This window comes from Hemitrygon akajei, unplaced genomic scaffold, assembly GCF_048418815.1.
Source record: "Hemitrygon akajei unplaced genomic scaffold, sHemAka1.3 Scf000046, whole genome shotgun sequence".
In the NCBI taxonomy this organism is placed as follows: domain Eukaryota; kingdom Metazoa; phylum Chordata; class Chondrichthyes; order Myliobatiformes; family Dasyatidae; genus Hemitrygon; species Hemitrygon akajei.
In genome coordinates, this window is record NW_027331932.1 from 5,767,163 (window position 1) to 5,789,666 (window position 22,504).

The following is a 22,504-nucleotide window of genomic DNA, read 5'->3' on the forward strand; positions in this document are numbered from 1 at the left end:
GACCACATTATTGGGGTTGTATTATAGACGACCCAATAGTCAGCGAGAACTAGAGGAGCAAATCCGCAGAGAGGTAGCAGACCACTGCAGGAAACATAAAGTTTTGATAGTCGGGGAATTTAATTTTCCACATATTGACTGGGTCTCACATGCTGTTAAAGGTCCAAACGGGTTAGAGTTTCTAAAATGTGTTCAGGAAAGTTTTCTAAATCAATATATAAAGGTACTAACTAGAGAGGATGCAATATTAGATCTCTTATTAGGAAAAAAGTTAGGACAGGTGACGAAATTGTGTACGGGGGGGACACTTTGGTTAATGTGATCATAACGCCTTTATTTTGAACTTGATCATGTACAAGGTAGATCTGGTACTGGGTTTGAAGTTCTAAACTGGGAAAAGGCTATATTTGAAGAAATAAGAATGCAAAACCGTGGATTGGGGCAAGTTGATCTCTGGCAAGAATGTGATGGGCAAGTGGGAGATCTTCAAAGTAGAAATTTTCAGCTTGTATGTTCCTGTCAGGAATAAAGGCAAAGTGAATACAATAAGCAAAATTGGAACTCTGATAAAGAAGAAGTGAGAGATATAAGTCAAGTATAGGAAACAATGAGCAAATAAGGTGTTTGACGAGTACAAAAAGTGCAAAATAATATTTCAGAAAGAAATCAGGAGGACTAAAAGAAGACAGGAGGTTGTTTTGGTAATCAAGGTGAAGGAAAATCCAAAGAGCATCTGCAGGTATATTAAGAGCAAAAGGATAGTAAAGGAAAAATTTGGACCTCTAAAAGATCATAGTGGTCCGCTACGTATGGAATCAAAACAAATGGGTGAGATTTTAAATGTTATTTTTTTTTCCCGTCCATTTTATAAGGAAACTGACATGGAATCAATGGAAATAAGGGAAACAAGTAGTGAGGTGATGGATCCTACACAGATTGAAGAGGAGAAGGTGCTTGCTATCTTGAGGCAAATCAGAGTAGATAAATCCTCAGGACCTGGGTATTCGCTCGGACCTTGAAGGAGACTGCTGTTGAAATTGCAGGGACCCTGGCAGACATATTTGAAATGTCAGTATCCACTGGTGAGGTGCCAAAGGATTGGAGGAGAGCTCATGTTGTTCTGTTGTTTAAAAAAGGCTCTAGAAGTAATCCAGGAAATTATAGGCCGGTAGGTCTGTAGTAGGTAAATTATAGAAAGGAGTACTAAGGGATAGGATCTACAAGTATTAGGATAGACAGGGAATTATTAGGCAGAGTCGCAGTGGCTTTGTTTGTGGTAAGTCGTGTTTAACAAGTCTATTAGATTTTTTCGAGGAGGTTCCCAGGAAAGTGGATGAAGGGAAGGCAGTGGATGTTGTCTACATAGACTTCAGTAAAACCTTTGACAAGGTCCCGCATGGGAGTTAAGTCAGGAAGATTCAGTCGCTAGGTATACATGATGAGGTGGTAAATTGGATTAGACATTGTCTCAGTGGGAGAAACCAGAGAGTGGTAGTGGACGATTGCTTCTCTGAATGGAGGCCTGTGACTAGTAGTGTGCCAAAGGGATCAGCATTGGGTCCATTGTTGTTTGTCATCTCTATCAATGATCTAGATGATAATGTGGTAAATTGGATTAACAAATTTGCTGATAATGCAAAGATTGGAGAAATGGTGGACAGTGGGGAAAGTTTCCAAAGCATGCAGAGGGATTTCGACTAGATGGGAAAATGGGATACAAATGGTTGGCAGAGCTTAATACAGACAAGTGTGAGGTTTTGCACTTTGGAAGGACAAACCAAGGTAAAACATGCAGGGTAAATGGTAGGGTCCTGAGGAGTACAACAGAAGAGAGGGATCTGGGAATTCAGAAACAAAAATCCGTAACGGTGGCTTCATTGGTAGACAGAGTCGTAAAGATAACTTTTGGTACATTGACCTTTATAAATCAAAGTATAGCGTACGAGAGTTCGAATGTTATGGGGAGGTTGTATAAGGTATTGGTAAGGCCGAATTTGGAGTATTGTGTGAAGTTTTGGTCACCTAATTACAGGAAGGATATTAATAAGTTTGAAAGAGTGCAGAGAAGGTTTACAAGGATGTTGCCGGGACTTGAGAAGCTGATTTACAGAGAAAGGTTGAATAGGTTAGGACTTTATTCCCTGGAGCGTAGAAGAATGAGAGGAGATTTGTTAGAGGTATATAAAACTATGATGGGGAGAGATAGAGTGAATTCAAGCAGGCTTATTGCACCGAGGCTAGGGGAGAAATAAAGCCAGAGGACGTGGGTTAAGGGTGAAGTGGGGAAAGTTTAAAGTGAACTTTGGGGGGCATCCTCACACACAGAGTGGTGGGATTGTGGAATGAGCTGCCAGATGAATTGGCAAATGCGGACTCACCTTGAACATTTACGAAAAACCTGGACAGGTACATGGATGAGAGTTGTATGGAGGGATATGGTCCAGGTGCAAGTTAGTGGGACCAGGCAGAAAAATGTTTCGGCACAGCCAGGAAGGGCCTAGAGGCCTGTTTCTCTGCTGTAATGATTTATGGTTCCATGGTTCTAACACTGCGATCTCTCTGCAGATCTGTTCCTCCTAAACCAGCAGACTGTTCATTGGTCTACATGGCGATACATTTCTTTTTCCTCATTTCCTCATTCCCATTGATGAAGGAAGACCAGTGGATGTAGTGTATGTGGATTTCAGCAAGGCATTTGTTAAAGTACCCCATGCAAGGCTTATTGAGAAAGTAAGGAGAATGGGATCCAAGGGGACTTACTTTGTAGATCCAGAACTGGCTACCCCATAGAAGTGGTTGTCCATCGTGGCTGTAGACGGGTCATATTCTGCATGGAGTTCGGAGATCAGTGGTGTGCCTCAAGGATCTGTTCTGGGATATTCACTCTTCCTGATTTTTAGAAATGACCTGGGTGAGGAAGTGAAGGAATGGGTTATTAAGATTGCTGATGACACAAAGGTTGGAGATGTTGTGGATAGAGTTGCGGGCTGTCAGAAGTTACACCGATACATTGACAGAATGCAAACCAGGGCTGAGAAAAAGCAGATGGAGTTCAACCCAAACAAGAGTGAAGTGTTTCATTTTGGTAGGTCAAATATGATGGCAGAATATAATATTAATGGCAAGACTAATGGCAGTGTGGAGGATCAGAGGGATTTTGGGTTCCGAGTACATAGGAAACTCAAAGCAGCTGCGCAGGTTGACTCTGTGCTCAAGAGAGCACACGGTGTATTGGCCATCGTAAACCGTCGAATTGAATTTAGTAGCCGAGAGGTAATGTTGCAACCTCATGGGACCCTGTCAGACCCCACTTGGAGGACTGTGCTCAGTTCCGGTCGCCTCACTATAGGAAGTAAATGGGAAGTTGCCTGGACTGGGGAAAATGTCTTATGAAAACAGAATGAGGGAACTCGGCCATTTCTCCTTGGAGCGACGGATGATCAGAGGTCACTTGATGGAGGTGTATAAGATGATGAGAGACATTGATAGTGTGGATAGCCAGAAGCTTTTTCACAGGATGAAATGGTTGCCAGAAGAACACACAGGTTTAAGGTGCTGTGGACTTGGGACACAGAAGGTGTCAGGGGTGAGTGTTATACGCAGAGAGTGATGTGTGTGCCGAATGGTCTGCCGGCAACGGTGGTGGAGGCGGATACAATAGGCTCTTTAAACAGACTTTTGTACTGGTACATGGAGCTCAGAAAAATAGAGGGTATTGTGTAACCCTAGTAACTTCTAAGGTCGGGACATGTTGGGCGCAACTCTGTGGGCCGAAAGGCCTGTATTCTGCTGTAAGTTTTCTATGTTTCTATTTTCCACCCATAAAGATTCACTGAGACGAATTCTCTTGTCTGTTCTGTCTGTGTTTTGCGGTGACATTTGCTCAGCCCTGTAATGTCACCCCTCCTCCTGTAATTCTTCCGCTTTCTGACGTCTGAAAATAGGGAAACCCGAAATATCGTGCTGTCCTGCTTGTCCCTCTTGCACCCAATTCTCAATAACGGCTACAATATCATAATTCATTGTGTTGATTCATGCCCTGAGCTCAACTGCCTTTTTCAGAAGCTTCCTGCATTGAAATATACGGAGCTTAGGGGACCAGTCGCTTGATGCACAACCTTTCGATTCCTGACTTGTTCTGAGGTCTGAACAACATCTGTCTCCATATAGACTCCGCTATCTGCTCTCGAACTCTGAATCCCATCCCCCTGCACCTCGAGAAAAACTATTCTCCCAAAACCTTTCATGCACAGTACTGACAAACCTTCCCTCTAGGATATCAGCTCCACTCCAGTTTATGTGTAAACCGTCTTCCATCTCTTCTGTTGACATCTCACCTTCCTTGGAATAAACACAATGAATATTGAACCCCTCCCACCGGCACCGTAGCTTGAGCCACATGCTAAACTGTATCGCCTTCCAATGTATGGACACACTGGGACGGGTGGTGGTCCTGCCTATTAATTTAATAGCAAAATCCCTGACCTCACTTTGCAGTAACACCTTCCCATACATACCGATTTCTTTGGTACATATATGGACCAGGACATCGAGCTGCTCACCCACCCACTTACGAAACATAGAATCGTTTTTACAATTACTGTTGAGCCTCTTTCTATTGCACTTTAGTCAACTACATTATTTCAAGGTGTTAGGAGAGGTGTCACAGTACATTGCCATTGAAATCCTCTCAATTCACATCTAACCCTGTCGTGCTCTCCACCCTTAAAAATTTTAATCAATTTGGCTGGCATTATAAGTTCACATCAGTTCAGTTCTGTGTCCCATTCATCGAAACCATCTATTTCTTCCCTCCACCCTCGATTCAGTTTTTAGACAATGGGGTTTGATCGGTCTTATGCGCATTAAGGATTTGTGCACTGATAACATATTTAATAGTTTTGATAACCTGTGCAGTAAATATGGCCTTCCGTATAATCATTTTTTTCAATACCTGAAGATTCTCCACTTTGTCAAGGATGAATATCCCTCTTTTCCTGATCTACCACCTGCTATGTTGCGGGACAAACTCACTCTTAGCTTTAATAATAAATGGCTGATCACTGTACTACACTCTCAGCTGATGTATTCGGGTGTTCAAGATCTAAATAAAACTACGACTAGCTGGGAGGATGACCTTGGTGTGGATCTGGCTGTGGGATATTGGGCAAAAGCACAGAATAGGGTTCATTCCTTGTCATCATGTGCTAGACTCGGGCTCATACAATTTAAAGTTTTACACAGTACATTTAAGTAAAGCCGGGCGTGCTGACATATATCCTGGGTCAGACTAGGCTGTGACAGGTGTTCCTTCTCTCCGGCTGGTTTAGTGCATGCATTTTGGTCTTGCCCTCGGCTTGATGGCTATTGGGAACTGGTTTTTAAAATTATCAGTGAGGTTTTGGGGGTGACACTGAGACCTTGCTCGCTTAAAGCTGTATTTGATGTGGCAGATGATGTTTTGGGTTTAAATGCAAACCAGTCGGATATCATTTCACTTACATCGCTTTTGGCCCGTAGGAGAATCTTGCTTGTCTGGAAATCTGCCACTCCCCCATCTGCAGCTGCTTGGTTAGATGACTTAATGTTTTTTTCTGAAATTAGAAAAGATTAAATTTACTCTGAGAGCGTTAGTGAGAAAGTTCTATTCGAAATGGGGGTCTTTCTTATCATATTTTGGGAGTCTTAATGAATTACCTACTAGTTGAGGGCATTTGATTGTACTTGGGAAGTTGCTTTCCTTTTAACACGCATATGGTTTACCTCACAGGGTGGTTGATGAATTGTAATATGAGTCTATTCTGCATCATCTGAGATGTTGTAGATGTGTGTGGGACTTCGTCTTGAAGTAGTGCAGGGGTATGGGTGTGAAATGTCCGTACTTGTATTTGTGAAGGGTTGTATTGTAAATACATTAGCTGTCATTGTATGTTCGGGGAGGGCGGGTGAGGGGAGGTTTGTTTAGGGGTAAGTTACAAAAGCAAACTGGAGGAAAATATAATCCATTATGTATTCTATATTGTGCCGTTCCTTCGATAAAATATATTATAAAGAAAGAATCATAGAGAAGGGACGGTGTGCTGTGAAAAGAGGAAGGAAGGGGAGGAGAGTGGGGACACAGAAAGGGTGTTCAGATTCAGCCGTTGGTGCAGAACGTGTGAGGCGCCATTTTCTTTCTGACTGTCTCTGATCGGAGTCTGTTTAAACGCCGAAATCCACTGACCCATGGCCAGGAGTCACAGACAGAGCGGCAATCCCTCCATACAATCCCATCACACACTCCTGGAAACATACACTGAGTAACGCTCCCTCCGCAATGATCCGTCACACACCCCGGGATCATGCACAGAGTGCAACACCCTCCATATTGTTTCAACACACACTCCGGGGTCACACACAGAGTGAAGCTCCGTCCACACCGTCCAAATACGCTGTTCCTGGGACTGATAACCAGCGAAGCTGCCTAAATATTATCCCATCACACTCCCGGTGTCAGACATGTGAAGTACCTCCCGCACCATCGCAGCACACCCTACCGGAGTCAGCAAAAGTACGAAACCCTCTCCCTCCTCCGGTCTCCCCACTCACCGATACCCAGCCTTTCGGCTTTCCAGTAGTCTTGAATTGTGTGTGTCTCTCGGAGATGGGGTGTGTGTGTGTGTGAGCGGATTGTGTGCTGCCGTTAGAGGAAGGAAGGGGAGGAGAGAGGAGGCCAGGGAAAGGGTGGTGAGAATGCAAACACTAATGCAAGTGGTGTGGAACACGTGACCGGCCTGTGCATGCAGAGTTGTGGAGAAATTCAAATCCTGGTGATCGATATCCATGGTACGGGGGGAGGTGAAACGCCAGCCATCATCTCTCCCTCATACTCCGCACAATTGCCTGTGACACAGAGTCGGAGGCGAGTGGCGGAACGACGTATATGGGGATCGCTTAGCGGGTGGCGTGAATCACGGAGACGGGGCGGGGCGTATGGGTACGTACGCGATGATGGAGAAGGCGAAGTGTGCAGGAGAGGGTGTGGGTGACTGAGACGGGGCTGCTTGTAGGCGAGGGTTGGGTGACGGAGACGGGAGTGGTGTACTGCAGTCTGTGTGACAGTGACTGGGAATAGTGTAGGAGTAGGGTGATGGAGTCGGGAGGGGTTTTCGAGAGGGAGGGTGTTATGCGTACGGGGAGGACTGTACTCGAGTTACAGTGCAGGGCCTGACTCTGTGTTGGTATCGTTGAGTGGTGAGTTCCTGCTGTGGTGCAGAGCCTGTCAGTGTGTCAGTGTCACGATGAGGGGCGTGTTCATGTCAGATGTGCGTTGTGGCAGTGACACCGAAACACATTCAGTGTCCCATTGAAGAACATCTCCGTGTCACAGTGAGGGTTGTGTGCCCCGTTCATAGCTTATGCAAACGGTACTGTCCTGCCTGCAATCAAGTCTCACTAATATCTGCCGTGTCAGGCTTAGAGGCGTTGACCCCTGACCTGAGAGCATCGGCCCTTCAAACACAACTTCCCGCATTGAAACGCACGCCGCTCAGAACATGAGTCCCAGCAGGCTCAACCTTTTGCTTTTTGACTTATTCAGAGGTCTTAACAACATCTGTCCCAACAACCACTCAACTAACTGCAATGGCGTTTTTATTTATATGTCCCTGCAACTCTAGTTTGTACCACAATTCTCCCCTTCTAATGGCAAACCTTACCGCTGGGATATTAGTTCGATCCCAGTTCAGGTGTAAATTCAGAGAGTTGCTCATGGGAGAGGAAATGAAGGAGCTGAGCAAGGTGGAGGCGATGTGGCGCGGTCTCCAGGCAGGAGTCTGTGCTGCCCCCCAGTGTTCGCTCGGCAGAATGCAATCTCAGCTGCGAACAATTCTAGATTACAGTGGAATTCAAAATACCCAGGGGCCTTTTAAAAAAATTATTTATTAAATTTTAGAAATTACAAAGAATAAATGTGGTAATAAGAGAGTAAGAAAAATGATATTAACCCTCCCCCTCCCCATAACCCTCCCCCCTAAACCCTTATCTAAAGAAAGAAATAAAAAAAAGAGAGAAATGAAAGAAGAAAAAGATTGCCTGGATATCGGAGGATCCCCACATGCTCCATGGAGTTCAAAATAATTTTGATATTTATTTTTACTTTCTCCAGTTACTCTGTGTGTGTGTGTGTGTGTGTGTGTGTGTGTGTGTGTGTGTGTGTGTGTGTGTGTGTGTGTGTGTGTGTGTGTGTGTGTGTGTGTGTGTGTGTGTGTGTGTTTGTGTGTACATAATGTGTGAATGTAATTACTAATATACTACATGTGCTTGCTGTCTTTATATTTAGTACATTTTGTGTGCGCTTCAACCCCAACTCTTCAGCAACGTTTTAAACTGAATGTAATTTCTAATTTAGTCCACACCTGCACGTACGTAAGTTTGGAGAACCGGCTCAATTTTTTTACCTATATACTGGTGACGATAACGACCGCATACCATCGAGGAATCTCGTTCTGGTCCACAATACCTATTTTCCGTTCCCCTAACAAAGAGAACCCTATCGATACAGCTCGCCAGATTTCACCCCCATCCCTGCTGAACCACAGAACCATAGTCCGTTCCAGAGACCTGACCGGTGAGACATTCCCCTGCTTGATCATTTGCACCTCTCTCCTCCCATCCAGAGGTATCCAAAGTGGTCTACCTGTTATAGAGCGGGTTGGCCACAAGGGGTTTCTGCACTGGTTCTGGCTGTTTAACCCCTTTCATCTTCCTCTCTGTCACCCTGTTTCCTGTACCCTACACCGTGGGTGTATCTAACTTTCTATATGTCTTCCCTGTCACCCCTCAGCTTCCCGAATGATCCCGAGTTCATCCAGTTCAAGTTCCAATTCTGTTCCTCAGAGTGTCACGCGGGATGCGTGTGGGTGTCACGGTATGGGGTCGCTTAGCGTCCAGTCGGGGTTGTGTCCCTGTCATGGTGAGGGGTGTGTAGGTATCACAGTCACAGCTGTGTGGCTCGCTCACTGCCTATGCTGTCTGTGAAGTGGTTGTTCTCTGTATTTCACAATCTATCGTCAAAGTTCTTGATGTACCCCACCCACTTATCTGCACACTCAATGAGTTTAAATCTGTCTTCTTTCCCCTCTTGCCGTGCAGTTGACGTAAATCACCGAACAGAACAGACCCTTCGGCCCACAATGTTCTGATATGTCAACTGAACTAAAGCACTTCTGACTGAACAACAGCCATCTCCCTGCAGTCCCTGTACATTAATATCCCTGTCAAAGAGGGTCATGAACTCCCCTCTCTCTGAGTTTGTCAATGAATCTCATGTGACCAATAAATCCGCCCCTCAGCTTTGAATACTTCCCGCTTCATCACGACTAATACAACTGAAACCGGGAATGTTGAGCTGACGCTCCTGCCTGCCCTGCGGCGATGAGGCGAGATGTCCAGGTAGGAGTCTGTGCTGTCCCCTCCCAGTGTTCACTCGGCAGAGGACAATCTCTGTTGTGAACAATTGTAGATTACGGTAGCATTTGGAGTGCCCAGGGGACTCAAGCTGCAGAAATGTGTGTGTGTGTGTGTGTGTGTGTGTGTGTGTGTGTGTGTGTGTGTGTGTGTGTGTGTGTGTGTGTGTGTGTGTGTGTGTGTGTGTGTGTGTGTGTGTGACCGGAGTGTTTGTATAATACGTGAATGTACTTACTGTTATCCTACATATGCTTGCTATCTTTATATTTTATATACAGTGTACAGGCCACCTAACAGTAGTAATGAGGTTGGGGATGGCATTAAACAGGAAATTAGAAAAGCGTGCAATAAAGGAACAGTAGTTATAATGGGTGACTTCAATCTACATACAGATTGGATGAACCAAATTGGTAAGTGTGCTGAGGAAGAGGATTTCTTGGAATGTCTGCGGGATGGTTTTCTGAACCAACATGTCGAGGAACCAACTAGAGAGCAGGCCATTCTAGATCGGGTATTGAGCAATGAGGAAGGGTTAGTTAGCTCTTGTCGTGCGAGGCCCCCTGGGTAAGAGTGATCATAATATGGTGGAATTCTTCATTAAGATGGAGAGTGACATAGTTAATTCAGAGACAAAGGTTCTGAACATAAAGAAGGGTAACTTTGAAGGTATGAGACGTGAATTAGTTAAGATAGAATGGCAAATGATACTTAAAGGGTTGACGGTGGATATACAATGACAAGCATTTAAAGATCGCATGGATGAACTACAACAATTGTTCATCCCAGTTTGGCAAAAGAATAATCCAGGGAAGGTAGTGCACCTGTGGTTGACAAGGGAAATTAGGGTTAGTATCAAGTACAAAGAAGAAACATATAAATTAGCAAAAAAAAAGAGGCACACCTGAGGACTGGGAGAAATTCAGTGACCAGCAGAGGACAAAGGGCTTAATTAGCAAAGGGAAAAAAGATTATGAGTAAAAGCTGGCAGGGAACATAAAAACTGACTGTAAAAGCTTTTATAGATATGTGAAAAGAAAGTTTGCGGATGTCACGAAGCTGGGCGGCGGTGCTAGCTGTGAGGAGGATGCTAGGAGGATGCAGGGTGACTTGTACAGGTTAGGTGAGTGGGCAAATTCATAGCAGGTGCAATTTAATATGGATAAATGTGAGGTTATCGACTTTGGTTGCAAGAACAGGAAAACAGATTATTATCTGAACGGTGGCCGATTAGGAAAAGGGGAGGTGCAACGAGACCTGGGTGTCATTGTACACCAGTCATTGAAGGTGGGCATGCAGGTACAGCAGGCGGTGAAAAAGGCAAATGGTATGTTGGCATTCAAAGCAAAAGGATTTGAGTACAGGAGCAGGGAGGTCCTACTGCAGTTGTACAAGGCCTTGGTGAGACCGCACCGAGAATATTGTGTGCAGTTTTGGTCCCCTAATCTGAGGAAAGACATTCTTGCCATAGAGGGAGTACAGGGAAGCTTCACCAGATTAATTCCTGAGATGACAGGACGGTCATATGAAGAAAGACTGGATCGACTAGGCTTATACTCACTGGAATTTGGAAGATTGAGGGGGGATCTTATCGAAACGTATAAAACTCTAAAGGGTTTGGGCAGGCTCGATGCAGGAAGATTGTTTCCGATGATGGGCAAGTCCAGAACGAGGGGTCACAGATTAAGGATAAACGGTAAGCCTTTTAGGACCGAGATGAGGAAAAACCTCTTTACACAGAGAGTGGTGAATCTGTGGAATTCCCTGCCACAGGAAACAGTTGAGGCCGGTTCATTGGCTATATTTAAGATGATGTTAGATATGGCCCTTTTGGCAAAAGGGATCAGGGGGTATAGAGCGAAAGCAGGTACAGGGTTCTGAGTTGGATGATCAGCCATGATCATACTGAATGGCGATGCAGGCTCGAAGAGCCGAATGGCCTACTCCTGCACGTATTTTCTATGTTTCTATGTTTCTATATATTATGTGCGTCTCAACCACATTTTAAACTGAATGTTCTTTGCAATTTTGGCTACACCTGCACATACAGAAATTTGGAGAAACGACTCATATTTCCTCCCGCTATACTGGTGAAAATAACGACCGCATACCATCGAGATATCTCGTTCTCGTCCACAGTACCTTCTTTTCCTTCCCCTAACAAAGACAACCCTATAGGTACAGCTCGCCATATATCACACACTTCCCTGCTAAGCCACAGAACTATTGCCCGGGCCAGAGACCTAGCGGGTGAGACTTTCCCCTCCTTGGTCATTTGCAGCTCTCTCCTCCCATCCAGAAGTATCTAAAGTGGTCTACCAGTCATTGAGCGCGATGGCCACAAGGGGTCTCTGCACTTGCTCTGGCAGTTTAACCCCTTTCACCTTCCTGTCTGTCACCCAGTTTCCTGTATCCTGCACTGTGGCTGTAAATACCTCTCTAGATGTCCTCCCGATCACCCCCTCAGCCTCCCGAATGATCCCAAGTTCATCCAGTTCCAGTTCCAACGCTGTTACGCAGATCGTCACGGCGAGATGCGTAAGGGTGTCACGGTTGGGAGTCACTTAGCGTCCGGTCGGGGCTGTGTCCATGTCATGGAGAGGGTTGTGTAGGTGTCACAGTGACAGATGTGTGGCTCTCTCACTGCCTATGCTGTCTGTGAAGTGGTTGTTCTCCGTGTTTCACAATCTATCGTCAAAGCCCATGATCTATCCCACCCCCTTCTCTGCCCACTCGATGAGTTTAACTCTGTCTTTTTACCCCTCCTGCAGAGCAGTGAATATAAATCACTGAACAGAACAGACACTTCGGCCCGCAATGTTGTGACATACCAATAGAGTAAATTACTTCTGACTGCACAACAACCCACTACAGTTCAGGTGTAAACTGAGAGGTTACTCGCTTGGAGAGAAAGTGAAGTGGCTGTGCAACGTGGAGCGGACAGGCGCGGCCTCCAGAAGGGAGTATGTGCTGCCCCCTAGTGTTCGCCGAGTGCGAGAAGCTCCAACTGGATGCACTTTTCACAGGTGACGTCGTCTGTGTGACTGGAGTTCTCTCTTCCGTCGCATGTTCTGCAATGAGAGCATTCAACTCTCTGGCCAGACATCCCTACTGCTCTGACTGTGCAATTATAAAGAAGCAATCTATAGATTAAGTGGAAAAAAAGCAATCAGTTGTTTAGCCTGTCATATTTTCTTGCACTTGCTTAATGAATCGGCTTCATCGCTTGCTTGCTGTTCAAATAAATAAATAAACAAACAAACAAACAAATACATAAATAAATAAAAGATCCGCGTGGCGCTGCTTTCTATTTGTTTTGCATTGAAACCTGTCCTAACGCCAGAATTTTATGAGTTGATGACTCCGACAGTCATACTCTGAGCAACGCTCCCTCCACAACGTCACATCACACACTCCCGGGGTCAGAGACGGAGTGTAGCTTTCTCCACACTGTCCCATCGCCCTGATTAAACCTCCTCCAACAGTGTCCCGTCACTCTCTCCCTGTTACAGGCATAGAGTGAAACTTCTTCCTCGTCCCATGCACACACTCGCGATTTAGATATTACGTGTAGCTTCCCTCTGCCCAGTCATTTTGGGAAGACTAGAATGTAAAAGCAGTGCTAAACCGTCAGAGTTCCGTCTCCAGTACGACTGCTTGAGATGTCGTCTTTGGTTTGGGTTGGTGCCGTCTTGTTCATTTCCAGTCTGAGTCTGAATTAATTCCAGACCTGACTCTGCATTTGGGTTCAACACCATCCACAGTTGTCTCGGTTCAGAAGGGATCACAGCTTTAGGAGTTTGAGGGGATGTGCTCTCTGAGTGAAGATGAGGAAAATTCTATGGATGTTCGGTGGGGAACTTTCTGACTAGCCGCATCGCCGCCTGGTGTGGATGCTACAACGCACAGAATAGTAACGGGCTACAGAGGGTTCCAGCCTCAGCCGCCACTCTGACGGTCACACCCCTCCCCACCATCGCGGACATTGTCAAGAGGCGATGCCTCGAGAAAGCGGCATCCATCACTGAGTACACTCCCCACTCGGGAGAAGCTCTCTGCTCGTTACCTCCATCAGGAAGGAGTCGCAGGAGCCTGAACACCCACACACAACGATTCAGGAACATCTTCTCACCCTGCGCCATCACATCTCTGAACACACGAGCACAGACTCGACATTTTTGCGGTGTTTATTAATGTTTGTAATTTACATTAACTATACATCTTTTTTGCAGTTCTGATGCAGCAGAAGAACACATTCCAACCAGTCTAAATTGCAGATAAAAAAATAAAAAATCAAATAGCGATTCTGCTTAAAAATATTCGATAGGACAGGACACTTGGCACGCTGGCCTTCACCGGTCAGGACGCTGAGCACAGGAGTCGGGAGATCACGTTGCAGTGGTACAAGACATCGGTGAGGCTTTCTGCTTTAGAATAAACGCCACTGACCTCGAAAGAGTGTGCAGGGAGTTCTATGGGGATATTGCAGGAAGTCGAGGGTTATGCAGAGAGGGAGGGAAGTTTGTGACTTTATTCCCTGGATCAGTGTTGCAAACTTACAGAGGTGCATAAACCCAAGAGCGGCACAGACAGAGGGAATGAGCACAGACTTTCACCCAGGGTTGGGTTATCGAGAAGCAGATGACACAGGATTGTGGTGAGAGCGGGTTGGAAGGAAAAAGAGAGAAAGAGAGATCATGGAGTCAGAGGATTCAGAGAGAACGGAGAGGGAAGGGGGAGAGAGGGGTAGAGAGGTAGCAGAGAGTGTGAGAGAGTTGGCTGAGAGAGAGGAGGAAGAGAGGGCAGAGAAAGGGCGGGTCAATAGGGGGTGGGGAAGAACGGGACGGGTTGGAAATGGCCATAAAGCAGGGGGTCAATGGGGACAGAGTTTTGCCGGTGTGTAGTGGGGAGAAAGGGGACGCCTCAGCAGTTGGAGAATGGGATAGGAGGAAGGGACAGAGCGGGAGAGGAGGAAGTTTGAGAGGATGGAGGGTTGATATCTGACGAAAAGAGAGTGGGGAAATAGAGGGGTAGGCACTGGATTCAAATCGGCGGCACTGCCACAGACGGCACAGGATTGAGGGGAGAGTGGGTGGAAAGGAGAGAGAAAAATATCGGGGAGATGGAGAGAACGGTGAGGGAAGAGAGTGGTGTAGAGAGGGGTATGAAAGTGAGAGAGGTGAAAGAGGTGAGTAGACGGAGCAGAAGAAAGCGGGCGGAGGAAGTACAAGGTAATAATAAGATAGGTAGAGGGAGCGGGACGGGGGAATGGAGGGAAAGAAGGGGTTGGACGGGGAGAGAGGTTTGTCGGTGTGTGGTGGGGAGAATATGGTTGCGATAAGGGGAGGAATTGGAGTAGGAGGGAGGGGCAGAGAGGGTGGGCGGGGAATCTGAAAGGATCGGGGAGTAAGAGTGAAGGGGAGACTGGAGTTAGCCATTTGATTCACGTCGCCTCCACTGGCTGTTGACAGAGACCCTGGATCTTTTCAGGAATATCCGGCAACAACGACTTCTCGCAGATGAAATGCTGATCACGATCGCAAGGATAAATCCTACTGACTGCAGTCGGATCACACTGTCAGCAGTAGGGCGTCCCCGAAAACCCCTTGTACAGGAGACGGAAGCTCGCGTTCCTATACAAGAGGATTAAACAATTTCAACAGAGGCAAAACAGCTCCAGCAGAGAATCCGAGCCGAGACCGTCCCCAAGCTAATCCCAGGAAATCGCTCTCTCCTAACAGCCTGTGTCATGTCCCCGAACTCCTCACTCTCAAATGCTCTCCCCCACCGACCCAGGCCGGTACCTAGATTGATACCACGGTCCCAATGTCTCCCCACAATCCTGTGTCAGTCCCCAGCTAAATGTCTCCCCCCAGCCCCGGATACCCCAAACTAATCCCACCGAATCGCTTCCTCACCGCAGTCCTCTGTCAGTCCCCATACGAATCGAACAGGTCCACCCTCTCCACTCCGATCTGTTTCAGTCCCCGCACAAACCCAACTCTCCCACCGTCTACTCCCGCTGCCCAGCTCTTTTCCCTCAGATCTATGTCAATCAGCAAACGAATCGCACTGTTCCTCCCTCTCGTCAAAGCCCGGCGACTAGCTCCGAATAAATCACATTATCCCACTGTGTGCCCATCTCCCTGTACTAGTCTCCAAACTAATCCAGTTGTCCTACTCTCGCCCATGAGATCTAAGTCCTTCACTAAACTAATCCTGCTGTTGCTTCCTCGCCTCACAGGCCGGCGACTATCTCCAAAATGATCCCACTGCACCGCGCTCTCCTGAATGACATGCGTCAGTACCAAAATAATCCCTGGGTGCTGATCTCTCCCTACTGCCCCCTGCCAGTTTCCGAAATATTCCCACTGCCCTGTCCTTCCCCGGCAGATATGTGTCGGCCCTAAAATGCTCCTATTGCACCAACCTATCCCCTACCCACATACAAACAAATCCCAATACCCCTCACTTTTTCCACAAAACTAGTTCGGACCGTAAACGAATTTCATTTTCACCCGTCAGGACTAGCTCAATACCCAGTTTCACCCGACAGATCAGTCCAAATCTCCCCTGTTTTCGCATTTTCCAATCCAGTATATATGGGTTTGGTACACAAGGTTGCGGGATGCAAAGTTCTGAGAAATTTAAATTTACTGTATTAATGCCAAGAAGAGAAAACTATTAGACGGAGATTCTCTCCGTTGATTATAACAGGAATCTCGTCCGGGACTCTGTTAAAGTAGCCTCAGTGTGTGTCAGAACCCAGGAGTGTGTGATGGGACGGTGTGGAGGGAGATTCACTCTGTGTGCAACCCCGGGAGTGTGTGATGGGATGATGTGGAGGGAGATTCACTCTGTGTCTGACCCCGGCAGTGTGTTATGCGACGGTGCGGAGGGAGATTCACTCTGTGTTTGACCCCGGGAGTGTGTGATTGGACGGTGTGGAGGAAGAATCACTCTGTGTCTGACCCCGGGAGTGTGTGATGGGACGGTGTGGAGGGCGATTCATTCTATTTCTGTCCCCGGGAGTGTGTGATGGGACGGTGTGGAGGGATATTCACTCTGTGCCTGACCCTTGGAGTGTGTGATGGTACGATGTGGAAAGAGATTCACTCTGTGTGCCTGACCCCGGGAGTATGTGATGGGACGGTGAGGAGGGAGATTCACTTTGTGTCTGACCCTTTGAGTGTGTGATGGTACGATGTGGAGGGAGATTCACTTTGTGCCTAACCCCCGGCAGTGTGTGATTTAACGGTGTGGAGGGAGTTTCACTCTGTGTCTGATCCAGGGAGTGTTTGATGGGTCGGTGTGGCGGAAATTCACTCTGATTCTGAACACGGGAGTGTATGATGAGACGGTGTGGATGGAGATTCACACTGTGTTTGACCATGGGACAGTGTGATGGGACGGTGTAGCGGGAGATTCACTCTGTGTCTGACCGCCGGAGTGTACGATGGTACGATGTGGACGGAGATTCACTCTGTGTCTGTCCCCGGCAGTGTGTTATGCGACGGTGCGGAGGGAGATTCACTCTGTGTTTGACCCCGGGAGTGTGTGATTGGACGGTGTGGAGGAAGATTCGCTCTGTGACTGACATGCGGAGTGTACGATGGTACGATGTGGAGGGAGATTCACACTGTGACTGACCCCTCAGTGTGTGATGTGACGGTGTGGAGAGAGCTTCACTCTGTGCCTGACACCGGCAGTGTGCGATGGGACGGTGCGGAGGGAGATTCACTCTGTGTTCGACCACGGGAGTGTGTGATGGGACGATGTAGAGAGAGATTCACTCTGTGACTGACCCCGGCAGTGTGTGATGCGAAGGTGCGTAGGGAGATTCACTCTGTGCCTGAGCCATGGAGTGTGTGATGGTACGATGTGGAAAGAGATTCACTCTGTGTCTGACCCCGGCAGTGTGTGTTGTGACGGTGTGCAGGGTGATTCAATCTGTGACTTACCCCGGGAGTGTGTGACGGTACGATGTGGAGGGAGATTCACTCTGTGTCTGACCCCGGGAGTGTGTGATGATTTCTGTGTGACTGTGAGATCTTATCGTGCTGTGACACATACCGCTTCATCACTTGAATTGATTTCCATCAACCTTGAATGACGGTTTGAGCATTCTTGCGTGTCTTTTTGGAAAGATGTATCAAACGTGGATACGTAATAACACCGGTCTTTGTTTGTGACCCAGTCCTCGGAACACGTTTGCTCTGAAAGTCAGGGACAAGTGACAGTGAGACACAGAGTGAATCTCCCTTCAGACTTCCCCATCACAGATACCCTGGTTGACACAGAGAGGGAAATTCCCTCCACTGGTTCCCATCACGCAAACCTGAGTTCAGGCACAGAGTGAATATCCCTCTGCAACGTCTTATCGTAAATTAACAAGGATCAGACACAGTGAAGTTCTCTCCACACCATCCATCACACACTCCCGGGGTCAAGACACAGAGTGAATAGAACATAGAACAGAGAATAATAGAGCACAATACAGGCCGTGTGGCGCACAATGTTGTGCCGACACTTAAACCTTTGCTCCCATATATCCCCCTCCCTTAATTTTCTCCACATACCTTTCTAGTAGATTCTTAAATTTCACTAGTATATCTGTCTCCACCACTGACTCAGGCAGTGCTTTCCACGCTCCAACCACTCACTGAGTAAAGAAAATCTTCTAATATCCTGCTTGAACTTCCCTCCCCTTACCTTAGAGCCATGTTCTCTTGTACTGATCAGTGATGCCCTGGAGAAGAGGCGCTGGCTATCCACTCTATACATTCCTCTTAATATCTTATACACCTCTAACATGTCTCCTCTCATCCTCTTTCTCTCTTTGTAAAGCACTAGCTCCCTTAATCTCTGTTCATAATGCACACTCTCTAAACCAGGCAGCATCCTGGTATATCTCCTCTGTACCCTTTCCAATGTTTCCACATCCTTCCTATAGTGAGGCGACCAGAACTGGACACAGTACTCCAAGTGTGGCCTAACCAGTGTTTTACAGAGCTTCATCATTACCTTGCGACTCTTAAACATAGAACATGGAATAGCACAGTACATTACAGGCCCTTTGGCCCACAATGTTTTGTCGACCCTCAAACCTTACATCCCATATAACCCCTCACCTTAAACTCCTCCATAGACTTGTCTAGTAGTCTCTTAAGCTTATCTAGTGTATCTGCCTCCACCACTGACTCAGGCAGTGCATTCCCACACCAACCACTCTCTGAGTGAAAAACATTCCTTTAATATCTCCCTTGAACTTCCATCCCCTGACCTTAAAGCCATGTCCTCTTGTACTGAGCAGTGGTGCCCTGGGGAAGAGCCGCTGGCTATACCTTCCATCTATTCCACTTAATATCTTGTAGACCTCCATCTTGTCTCCTCTCCAGGTATGAGTCATCGTTCCACGTGTCAGACACATACATGACCCCACCCCCAAAACCTCTCACCCACCCCCCATTCCCGCCATAGCTTCTCAAAATATGCGCACTGTGTCGAAAACAGAGTCCCGTCATACATACACGGGGTGAGACACAAATTTAAGATCCCTGCACCGTCCGATCACACACTAACACGGTCAGACGCAGACTGAATCTCCCTCTCCATGGACCCATCAGACACTCCAGGCGTCAGACGTGGAGTGAAGCTCCCTGCACACTGCGTTTTATAAACGCCCGGGGTCAGACGTGGAGTCAAGCTTCCGCCTACATTGTCCCATCAAACACTCTCGGAGTCAGACACAGACCCTCATTCCAAAGTCAGTTGTGAAGTGAAGTTTCCTGCCCACCCGCCTGTTACACTCTTCCGGAGTCAGAATCTGGGTGTTACTCCTTCCACATCGTCTCATCACACAATCCCGGGGTCAGATACAGAGTGAAGCTCCCTCCACACCGTCTGATCACACACTCCCGGGGTCAGACACAGATTGAAACTCCCTCCACATTGTCCCATCACACACTCCCGTGACCAGACACAGATTATAGCTTCTTATCTCTCTGCAATGTGACGAGTAGCAGGAGATGGTGCGTTTGAGGTTGTTGTGTCAACTCACCTTTTCCGCTAGTCAGCAGTTGACAGATTTGAGCCTTCTCTTTCGTCAGAGTCCTGTACTTAATTTCGAGGTCAGTGATCTTTTGACGGGGATCGGTCTGCGTCAGATTCAGATCGGAGAGATGGGTGTTCAGGACGGAGTTTTTATTTTCGAGGACGAGAAATTTACTTTTTGAGGACGGAGACATTAGAACATAGGAACATAGAAAACCTACAGCACAATACAGGCCCTTCGGCCCACAAAGTTCTGCCGAGCATGTCCCTTCCTAAGAAATTACCAGGCTTACACATATCACTCCATTTCTCAGAGCTCCATGTACCAATCCAAAATTCTCTTATAACACCCAATCGTATCCGCCCCCACCACATTGCCGGCAGCAGGTTCCTATTCCTGAGACAGCTGCTCCGGGAGAGAGCCAGGCCGGAATTCTGGGTTATGCTGGATTCAAGTGTTGAGTTCAACTCATTTACCTGAAGTCGATATTGCCGTTGGGTCCTGTTGGCCTCCTGATATTGTTCCCAAAGTTCCTGGTGGTCTCGGGCGCAGGTGATGAGAGAGTGACGAATCTGTGATACTGAAAGTGATAGTGGGCCGTGTGTTACGGTCACGGCGAGCGGTGTCTCGGGGTCAAAGTGACTGGACTGTCGGTGTCACAGTGAGTGGCGTGTTAGTGTTATGTTGAATGTCCGTGTCACAATGAGGCGTTGTCGGCATCACTGTGAGCGACGTGTCGGGGTCACGCCGATTGTCCTGTCGGTGCCATGAACAGGGTAATGTCGGCGTCACGGAGTGGGGTGGGACCCTGTCGCGGTGACGGGAGCGTCAGTTCACGATGCGGAGCGTGTCGATATTACGGTGACTGTTAGTGGAACTCACGGTGCGGGACCTGTCCGTGCAGGATGATAAGAAATAGGAGGAGGAGTCGTCCATCCGGCCTGTCGAGCCTGTTCCGCCATTCAATAAGATCACGGCTGATCTGAACTTATCTCCACTGACCTGCCTATTTCCCCATAACCCATAGTTCCCCTACTGTCAAAAATCTATCCAACCTTGTCTTAAATATATGTACTGAGGTAGCCTTCACTGATTTATTCGGCAAAGAATTCCACAGATTCACCAATGTCTAGGAAAAACTGTTCCTTAATTATGGTCTAACCTGGGACAGTCAGCATGGCTTTGTGAAGGGTTGAAAGGAAAGGACGAAAGGTAGAGAGCGCCATGGTTTTCAAGGGCTATTGGAAACTTGTTTCGGAAAAAGAGGGAGATCTATAATAAATACAGGCAGCATGGAGTAAATGAGGTGCTCGAGGAATATAAATAATGTAAAAAGAATCTTTAGAAAGAAATTAGAAAAGTTAAAATAAGATAGGAGGTTGTTTTGGCAAATAAGGTGAAAATAAATCCGAAGGGTTTCTACAGTTATATTAATAACAAAAGGATAGTGAAGGATACAATTGGTCCCTTAGAGAATCAGAGTGGACAGCTATGTGTGGAGCCGAAAGAGATGGAGGAAATTTTGAACAATTTCTTTTCTACGGTATTCATTAAAGAGAAAGATATTGAATTCTGTAACGTAAGGGAACAAGTAGGGAAGTTATGGAAACTCTGACGACATTCTATGAGGAAATACTGGCACTTTTAAGGAAAATAACAGTTGATATATCTCCGGGTCCTGACAGGATATTCCTTAGGATCTTGAGGGAAGTTGGTGTAGAAATAGCAGTCGCTCCGACAGAAATATTTCAAATGTCATTATAAACGTCGATGGTGCCGAAGGATTGGCGAATTGCTCATGTGAATCCATTGTTTAAAAAAGGTTTCTAAGAGTAAACCTAGCAATTATAGGCCTGTCAGTCTGACGTCAGCGGTGGGTAAATTAATGGAAAGTGGTCTTAGAGATGGTACATAGAATTCTCCTGATAGACAGGGTCTGATTAGGAATTGTCAGCATGGATTTGTGCGTGGAAGGTCATGTATGACAAATCGTATTGAATTTTTTGAAGATGTTACGAGGAAAGTTGACGAGGGTAAAGCAGTGGATGTTGTCTATATGGACTTCAGTAAGGCCTTTGACAAGGTTCCGCACGGAAGGTTATTTAGGAAGGTTCAGTCGTTAGCTATTAATATTGAAGTAGTAAAATGGATTCAACAGTGGCTGGATGGAAGATACCAGAGAGTATGGGGTGATGGGGTGGTAAATTGGATTAGTAACTATGCAGATGATTGTAAGGTAGGTAGCGTTGTGGATAATGAAGTAGGTTTTCAAAGCTTATAGAGAGATTTAGGCCATTATCCAAATAGGACATACATGGTAAATGGTAGGGCGTTGAAGAATGCAGTCGAACAGAGTGATCTATGAATAACGGTGCATAATTCCCTGAAGGTGGAATCTCATGTGGATAGGGTGGTGAAGAAAGCTTTTGATATGCTTGCCTTTATAAATCAGAGCATTGAGTCCAGGAGTTGGGATGTAATGTTAAAATTGTTTAAGGCATTGGTAAGGCCGAATTTAGATTATTGTGCATATTTCTGGTCACCGAACTATGGGAAAGATATCAACATAATAGAGAGAGTGCAGAGAAGATTTACTGGAAAGTTACCTGGGTTTCAACACCTTAGGTACAGGGAAAGGCTTAAAAAGTTAAGTGTTTGTTCTTTTGAGCGTAGAATGATGAGGGGGGACTTGATAGAGGTATTTAAAATAATGAGGGGGATGGATCGAGTTGACGTGGATAGGCTTTTTTCCATTGAGAGTAGGGGAGATTCAAACAACAGGACATGATTTGAGAGTTAAGGGGCACAAGTTTAAAGGTAGCACGAGGGGGAATTTCTTTACTCAGAGAGTGATAGTTGTGTGGAATGAACTTCTAGTAGAAGTGGTAGAGGCAGTTTCGGTATTGTCATTAAAAAAATGGATAGGTATATGGACAGAAAGGAATGGAGGGTTATGGGCTGAGTGCAGGTCGGTGGGACTAAGTGAGAGTAAGCTTTTGGCACTGA

At 46.6% G+C, this 22,504-nt stretch overlaps 1 protein-coding gene across 2 annotated transcripts in view; it reads right to left on the reverse strand.

The window, feature by feature from the left end:
* LOC140720717 (C-type lectin domain family 2 member B-like) overlaps positions 1–6,779 on the reverse strand; it is a 41,221-nt gene extending 34,442 nt beyond the window's left edge. Inside the window, exons 1-3 of one of the 2 annotated variants that reach the window (XM_073035548.1) lie at positions 6,589–6,779; positions 5,503–5,594; positions 2,761–2,907 (exon numbers count right to left, since the gene is read on the reverse strand). The gene's annotated coding sequence lies outside the window, so the exon portion shown is untranslated. The remainder of the gene's footprint in view (positions 1–2,760; positions 2,908–5,502; positions 5,595–6,588) is intronic. The other variant, XM_073035549.1, reaches the window with a different exon arrangement.
* Between the last annotated feature and the right edge of the window lie 15,725 nt (positions 6,780–22,504).